This window comes from Pipra filicauda, unplaced genomic scaffold (genome assembly GCF_003945595.2).
Source record: "Pipra filicauda isolate LSUMZ 115617 unplaced genomic scaffold, ASM394559v2 scaffold1050_size34494_pilon, whole genome shotgun sequence".
Classification (NCBI taxonomy): Eukaryota; Metazoa; Chordata; class Aves; order Passeriformes; family Pipridae; genus Pipra; species Pipra filicauda.
The window spans coordinates 26,785-34,500 of record NW_024103486.1 but is presented as its reverse complement, the minus strand read 5'-3'; positions in this window follow the sequence as shown (position 1 = coordinate 34,500).

The following is a 7,716-nucleotide window of genomic DNA, read 5'->3' as shown; positions in this document are numbered from 1 at the left end:
GTCCCAAGGAGGGATCAATCCTTCCACAGAGGGATCGGGAATTCCATGGCACCCAAGGAAATGAGCCTTTTAGGAGCACAGGGGCCCTGATTTTACTCTCCATGTGTGCTGTGGGTAATAAATCATGCCCTGGAAATATCCTCCTCCTGTTCCTTTGCTGCCATTAAGGAGGGACTGCAATGATTCCGGAGTTTGTCCATCAGATGTTACCTTCACTTCCAAACAGGAATTCTTTGTGCCAGGCGGGAGCTGGGTCAGGATGGCACTTCCTGGTCAGGATGGGCACGGACACGCTTCCTAAATATGAGCCACTAAATTGGGATTAGGATGCGACTCCTATCAAAGATCCTCTCCCCGGTGCTTTGGAGAATCCCTGGATTTCTTTAGGCTTGGAGGGAGACCCTGAATTTGGCTCCGGGAGTTGGGCAGAGGGAATATTCTCCGAGTCCGGCGCCGAAAGACCTTCTCCCAGGGATTCTGGGGAGCCACATCCTGCTTCCCTCCGTGTCTTCGGGGGGAGTGCCACCCACCCCACCTGCGACACACAGAAAGGGACAAGACTCCCAGATAAATGACCCCGTTCCTACCCCATTCCCGCAGGAATGGGGGCTGCCCAGACCCCTTTGCCTCTGCGCTGCCCCCTCATCTGCGGTCACCTCACGGAGCCTCTCCCCGCCCCGAGCTGTCTGTTGGCAGCTCCTCTAACCTGATTTAAATTGTAAATTCCGATTTTGGGGAGGAGAGGAGAGCAGTTAGCAAATAGCTTATCACAGGGTTTTCAAAGCAAAATCCCCTTTGTTAGGCTCCCGTCTGGCTGAGTGGCAGGAGGGTGTCATTATGCAGTCGGGAGCGAGCGGGATTTATCATGACAAGCCAGGGAGAGGAATATTCCGGGGGATGGCACCGTTTTTTTTTTCTTGTGCCTCAGACTGATGACAAGGTGTACGATGTTTGTCTTGGCTCCACGAGTAAACACGTCCCCCCCCTGTCACATCTCAAAAGAAATTAATCCCTGGCTCCAATTAATCACGGCTCCTTTTCCGGGCGGGATCGGCGGGGGCCGGGCGTGGGCCTTCTTCTTTTGGGCTCCACTTACTCATATTAATCACGGCTCCTTTTCCGGGCGGGATCGGCGGGGGCCGGGCGTGTATTTTTATAATACATAACTCTGCTTATAATTTATTTGTCGTTGCTAAGTCTGGGGCCTTTGAAAAAAAGCCAATTTGAAGTCGTTTTTTTGGTGGTTTGGTTTTGGTTTGTTTTTTTTTTCCACCGGTTATTTACAGAGCTGCCTTTTCAAGTAGGAGCAGGGAAGGGGGGAAGGAAGGAAGGAAGGAAAGTGTTTTTTTGCTCCCACCGTGGTTGAGGCTGCTGTGGAATAAAGCCTTAAAAATGCTCAGGTGGGTTGTTGGAGTAAAGAGACGTTGGAGTGACAGGTTTTTGAGGGGCAATGACAGCTCTGTTAAGGATATGAAGCTCCATTAGTGTTCAGGCAGAAAGTGTGAGGCTTTGGAGCTGCTGTCTCTGAAAAACTGGGAGGGGGTAGTGGTGTTGTATCAAGATAAGGATAATACAGAGCCTGGGAAGGAATAAAGCAGATTTTTTTAAGCTGGGAGGAGCTGGTTTAGGCTGAGCCTAACCTGCCCCTGCGTTTTGCCTTTGTTTGTCAAAAGAAGTTTAAAATAAATGTGCAAAGCATTTAATGGGGTTTTAGAGGGAAGTGGTGGGGGACGTTTTAGGGACAAGGGACTGTCCTGGGAGTGTCCAAGGCCAGGTTGGATTCCCTTGGAGCAACCTGGGAGAGTGGAAAGTGTCAGGGTTGGAACTGGATGGGCTTTAAGGTCCCTTCCCACCCAAACCATTGTGGGATTCCGTGACTGGCGTTGGGAACTGCAACGTGGCTGTGCCCCGCCCAGGCGGTGATTTGGGATTGGCTTTTGCCACATTGGTGCCGTTATCCCAGAAGGAAAAAGGTTCTGTGCACCTCGTGAGTCCCTGAAAAACCCTCTGAGGGGAGTTGTGTATCCCAGGAACCCTCTGTGCCCAGGGAAGTGGGAATAACAAACCCCTCGAGCAGCTCAGCTTGGCTGGTAACGTGTTTGTGTTGCCATAAAAATGCCACAATAAAAAGGCTCCTGGTGAAGGTTCCTGTTTGTCCTGGCCCATCTCTGTCTACAAGTGGATTTTTGGAGGGGAGGTGGGCATAACATGGAATCTGGTCATAGAATCTTGGAATCCCAGGATGGTTTGGGTGGGAAGGGAGCTTAGAGCTCATCCAGTTCCAACCCCGGCACCTCCCGCTATCCCAGGTTGCTCCAACCTGGCCTTGGACACATCCAGGGATCCAGGGGCAGCCACAGCTTCTCTGGGAATTCTGTTCCAGTCCCTCACCACCCTCCCAGGGAAGTCCCTGCCGGAGGACAAGCAATTGGAGCCATATTTTCTATTTGTTTCATGTTGTCTTCGGGAGAATCCAGGAGTTTTCCAGTCTGAAACTCAGTGTTTAATAACATTTCAAGCCAAACCAGCTCTTACCCCATGATCTCACTTCAGCATTTTGAAGCTGAGATGAGCTTTGGTGCAGTTAGGACAGGGTTTAATTGTTTAATTTTAAGCTGTGCTCAGCCAGGCTTGGACGTGGAGAGGAGCGGGCGACACATTCCCAGACGGAATTCTCCGTAAACAAATCTTTAATTCATGGATTTGGGGGCAACAGAGGAGGTGCAGAAAAAAATGCCTTTAGTCTTTGCAGTGAGACTGGGAAGAATCATAATTGTCCAGGTTGGGAAAGATCTCCAGGATCACGGAGTCCAACTGTTCCCCCAGCACTGCCGAGGTCACCCCTGAGCCGTGTCCCCAAGGGCCACATCCACAGGGATTTGAAATCCCTCCAGGAATGGGGACTCAACCGCCTCCCTGGGCAGCCCCTTCCAATGCCTGACCACCTTTTCCATGAAGGAATTCCTCCTGGTGTCCAACCGGACCCTCCCCTGGCACAGCTGGAGACCGTTCCCTCTCCTCCTGTCCCTTGTTCCCTGGGAGCAGAACTCGACCCTTCCCTGGATCCATCAGGGAGTTGCAGAGCCAGAAGGTCCTCCCTGATCCCTCTTTTCTCTGGGATGAGCCCCCCCAGCTCCCTCAGCTGCTCCTGCTGCTCCAGCCCCTTCCCCAGCTCTGTTCCCTTCCCTGGACACGCTCCAGCCCCTCCATTCCTCCAGCAAACCCTCTGACTGTTCCCCACTTGGAAAACATCAGGAAGCCCAGAATCCCGATTCCTTTCGGATCAAAAGCAACTTGAGAAGTTTATTTTCTTCTCCCCTTCACTTCCTCTACCAGTTCCTCTTTATCACCCAACCCCACCCCTGGTGTTTGGCGCGTTCTCCACCGTCCGCCAACTCTCACTTCCCTTCTCCCTTCCACCCCTTGGGATCTTCCAGGGCGGCTTTTGTCCGGGTTGTTCCCAGAAAATGGGGTTTGAGGCAGTTCTCAGGGTGCTGGTCTGGCTGGTTTTGGGGTCTAAAGGGGTGAAAACCCCGCTTGTGCTGCTTGTGGAGAGACCTGGACCTGTAAGTGTGGGGTTAGTGAAGGCTGTGAGGCCAAACCGCTCCTTCTGCACCGGCAAGTTTGGGGCTGGAGCTGCATCTCCATGAGAGCAATTCCCTTGGGAAGAGGGAAGAGCTGCTGCTCCCGCTGATTCTGTAGTGATTGTGGAACTCGAGCCGCTCCAGAATTTAGAGATTTTAGGTTTCTGCTTTATAAGATGAGTGAGACCACGCCTTGTGTCCTTGTGAGACCCCACCTGGGGCACTGCCTCCTGCTCTGGGATCCCAAAATCAGAAGGATGTGGAGTTGCTGGAGCAAGTCCAAAGGAGGCCATGGAGATGCTCCCAGGGCTGGAGCCCCTCTGCTCTGGAGCCAGGCTGGGAGAGCTGAGGGGGTTCAGCTGGAGAAGAGAAGGATCCAGGGAGACCTTGGAGCCCCTTCCAGAGTCTGAAGGGGCTCCAGGAGAGCTGGAGAGGGACTTGGGACAAGGTCTGAAGGGACAGGACACAAGGAGTGGCTTCCCAGTGCCAGAGGGCAGGGAGAGATGGGAGATTGGGAAGGGATTCCTGGCTGGGAGGGTGGGGAGGGTCTGGGCTGGGATTCCCAGAGAAGCTGTGACTGCCCCTGGATCCCTGGGAGTGTCCAAGGCCAGGTTGGAGCAACCTGGGATAGTGGGAGGTAGGGGTGGGATGAGATGATCTTTAAAGTCCCTTCCAACCCAAACCATTCCATGATTCAGTGTCACAAGTCACCACGTGGGCTCCCAGTCCTTCTTGGAATCCTGTGGGCAGGGACAGGAGCCCAGAGGTGTCCCTTGGACAAACCCTTTCCATGGCAGAGCCTCGTGTTTCCCTCGGCTGTGTCTGCAGGACCTGCAGCTCTCACCCAGCACTGCCCAAATCCATCTGGGATTAAACTGATCTTTCAGAAGCTGTGAATCCCAACAGTTTATGGAGCCGTGAAATTCCCTTCGGTCCATCCAGGGCGTCGCTCCAGGATTATTAAAGAAATTTTTTCCTTTTTTTTTTTCCCCCCCTCTTTGTCTCCCTCCCCTCTCCTTCCCCCCCGCCCAGATTGAGCTGATCCGAAGGGATTACGTGGCCAACGGGGGCTGGGAGACCTTCCTGTCCTACGAAGACCCCGAGCAGGACATTCTGGTCGGGCTCCTGCGCCTTCGGAAGTGCTCCGAGGAATCCTTCCGGCCGGAGCTGAAGGGGGGCGTCTCCATCGTCCGGGAATTGCACGTCTATGGGAGCGTGGTCCCCGTCAGCAGCCGGGATCCCTCCAAATTCCAGCACCAGGTACTCCAAACCCTCCCTGTTTTCCCTCCCCTCTCCTCATGTAACCTGATTTAATGTCTGATTTGCTCATTTGACACCCGTCATGCCTTTGGATTCCCTTCTCCCGGTTAATCCTTGTCCAGCAGCTGGATTTCACTCCTGGAATCTGAAAACTAATTCCAGGCGGAGGGAAAGTAAGATTTTTATTTGGTCCTTCCCCAGTTTTCTTTCCGAGGAACGTTTACTGAATGGATTCTTCCCACCAGAACAGAAGGAATCCAGTTTTCTGCTTGAAGTACCTGGAGAAGCTGCGGACTCCCCATCCCTGGAAGTGCCCCAGGAAAGGCTGGATGAGGCTTGGAGCAACCTGGGATGGTGGGAGGTGTCCCTGCCCATGGCACTGGATGAGCTTTAAGGTCCCTTCCAACCCAAACCGTTCCACGATTCCATGATTTAGTGACACTCACGGATCTCTTCGTTGGCTCAGGCAGCTTTTTTTCCTTCGGAGAACGTGTCGTGTATCCCTTAAAACACGGGAATAAAGGGACTGGGAAGCTGCTTCTCGTTCCTTGCAGTGACTTGCAGGAAAATATCACATTACCCTGCTGCCGCCTGGGACGTGTCGGGGCTTGTGGGGAGCGAAAACCTGAATTAAATTGAGGCTCTGAACCCTTTAAGACTGAGCTTTCCAAAACAATCCCGCTTGCCTGGAGCGCTCAGGGGGCCGATGTTTTAAATTAACTTCCTTGGAAAGGATTAATCTTTGCCTGGGGAGGTGCATTAAGACGTGGTTTTGGCCGGAGGAAACATCGAGGGGGGGGGGGGGGGGAGAGAAAAAAATCGGGGGAAAAGTGGGATATTTCCGCCGTGAAATCGTTAAAAGCCGTCCTCCTAAATATTTTGGGTGGGGGGGGGGGGGGGGGGGGGAAACAGGAAGGAAAATAAAGGGAATCGACCGAAAGCGGCCGAGCACGAACGTGGAGACGGCTGGAAGTCGGAATTCCACGGCGGAATTTCGTGTTCCTCGGGTCAGTCGGAGGGTTGTTCCTCGGCCAGGGAGCAGTTTCTGATTAGAAGGACTTTTTGGGATGAAGATTCCTGGGCATTCCTTAAAAAGGCCTCCGAGCGTTGAGCGGTTCTGTTTTTCGTGGTTTTTTTTGGTTTTTAATTAAAAAAAATTAAAATTAAAGAATTTAAAAAAAAAAATAAATTAAAATTTAAATCACGGCGGCTCCAGCGCCGCCCTGGAAACCAGATGAAGGAAGATCCCGCTGTAATTCCTGCATCCCGGTGTTTAGGAGGGAATGAATCTCCTCAATTATTCCCAGATATAAAGGACAACAGAGGGGTTAAACAGAGTGGAAAGGCTTTTCCCTGGTTTTGTTGAGGTGATTCCAGTGAGATTTCCTGGTGTAAATGCAGGCATGGAGCTGGTGCAGGGTGTTAACATGTTTTCCTGCTTTTCCTTTGGATTTGGCATCTCCTGTGGCACGAGCTGAGAGCGGGAGAGCGGCACGGAGTTGAGCTCAGCCTGGATCTGTGAGGGAACGTCGTGATAATTCATCCTGGAATGAGCAGGGAGACAGTTCCTGACTCCTGGAGGGGTTGGAAATCAAGATAACGAGGTGCTGAGGGAACTTGTGGATCATGGAATGGTTTGGGTTGGAAGGGACCTCAAAGCTCATCCCATTCCACCTCCTGCCATGGGCAGGGACACCTCCCGCTATCCCAGGTGGCTCCAGCCCGGCCTTGGACACTCCCAGGGATCCAGGGGCAGCCACAGCTTCTCTGGGAATTCCAGCCCAGTCCCTCCCCACCCTCCCAGCCAAGAATTCCTTCCCAATCTCCCATCTCTCCCTGCCCTCTGGCAGTGGGAAGCCATTCCCTGTGTCCTGTCCCTCCAGCCCTTGTTCCAAGTCCCTCTCCAGATCTCCTGGAGCCCCTTTAGGCTCTGGAAGGAGCTCCAGGGTTTCTCTGGATCCTTCTCTTCTCCAGCCTGGACACCCTCGGCTCTCCCAGCCTGGATCCAGAGCCTGACATTGGATCCAGCCTCTCCCACTCCCTCTCTGGGAAGGAGTTCAGGGAACAAGGGAGTTCACTTGGAATCTCAGTGACTCAGGGAAGAGCCTCCCATTTCCATCCCCAGATTCCATAAAAATCCCTCTGACTGGATTCTGAGTGTCCTTTACTGTAAAATCCCAGGATTGGAAGGGACCTCAAAGCTCATCCCATTCCACCTCCTGCCATGGGCAGGGACACCTCCCGCTATCCCAGGTGGCTCCAGCCCGGCCTTGGACACTCCCAGGGATCCAGGGGCAGCCACAGCTGCTCTGGGAATTCCAGACCAGCCCCTCCCCACCCTCCCAGCCAGGAATCCCTTCCCAATCTCCCCCCCAAATCTCCCCTTTCCCACTGGGATCCATTCCCTGGGGCCTGGCATTCCAGGCCCTGATCCCCAGTCCCTCTCCAGCTCTCCTGGAGCCCCTTCAGCCTCTGGAATGTGCTCCAAGCTCTCCCGGGATCCTTCCCTTCTCCAGCCTGGCCATTCCCAGCTCTCCCAGCCTGGAGCCAGAGCCTGCCATTGGATCCAGCCCCAGCCCAGCTCCTCCCTGGGAAGGAGTTCCGGGAACAAGGGGGTTCCCTGGGAATCTCGGCACTCAGGGCAGGGTCTCCCTTCCCCTTTCCTGCCTTTTCCATCCCCACATTCCAGAAAAATCCCTCTGACTGGATTCTGAGTGTCCTTTATCCTGGAATCTTGGAACAGTTTGGGTGGGAAGGGCCCTTAAATCCCATCCCATTCCATGTTCAGGGACACCTCCCGCTATCCCAGGCTGCTTCCACCCGCCTTTCCTTGACACGCCAGGGGAATCCGGGCACCACACGTCTCTGGGAA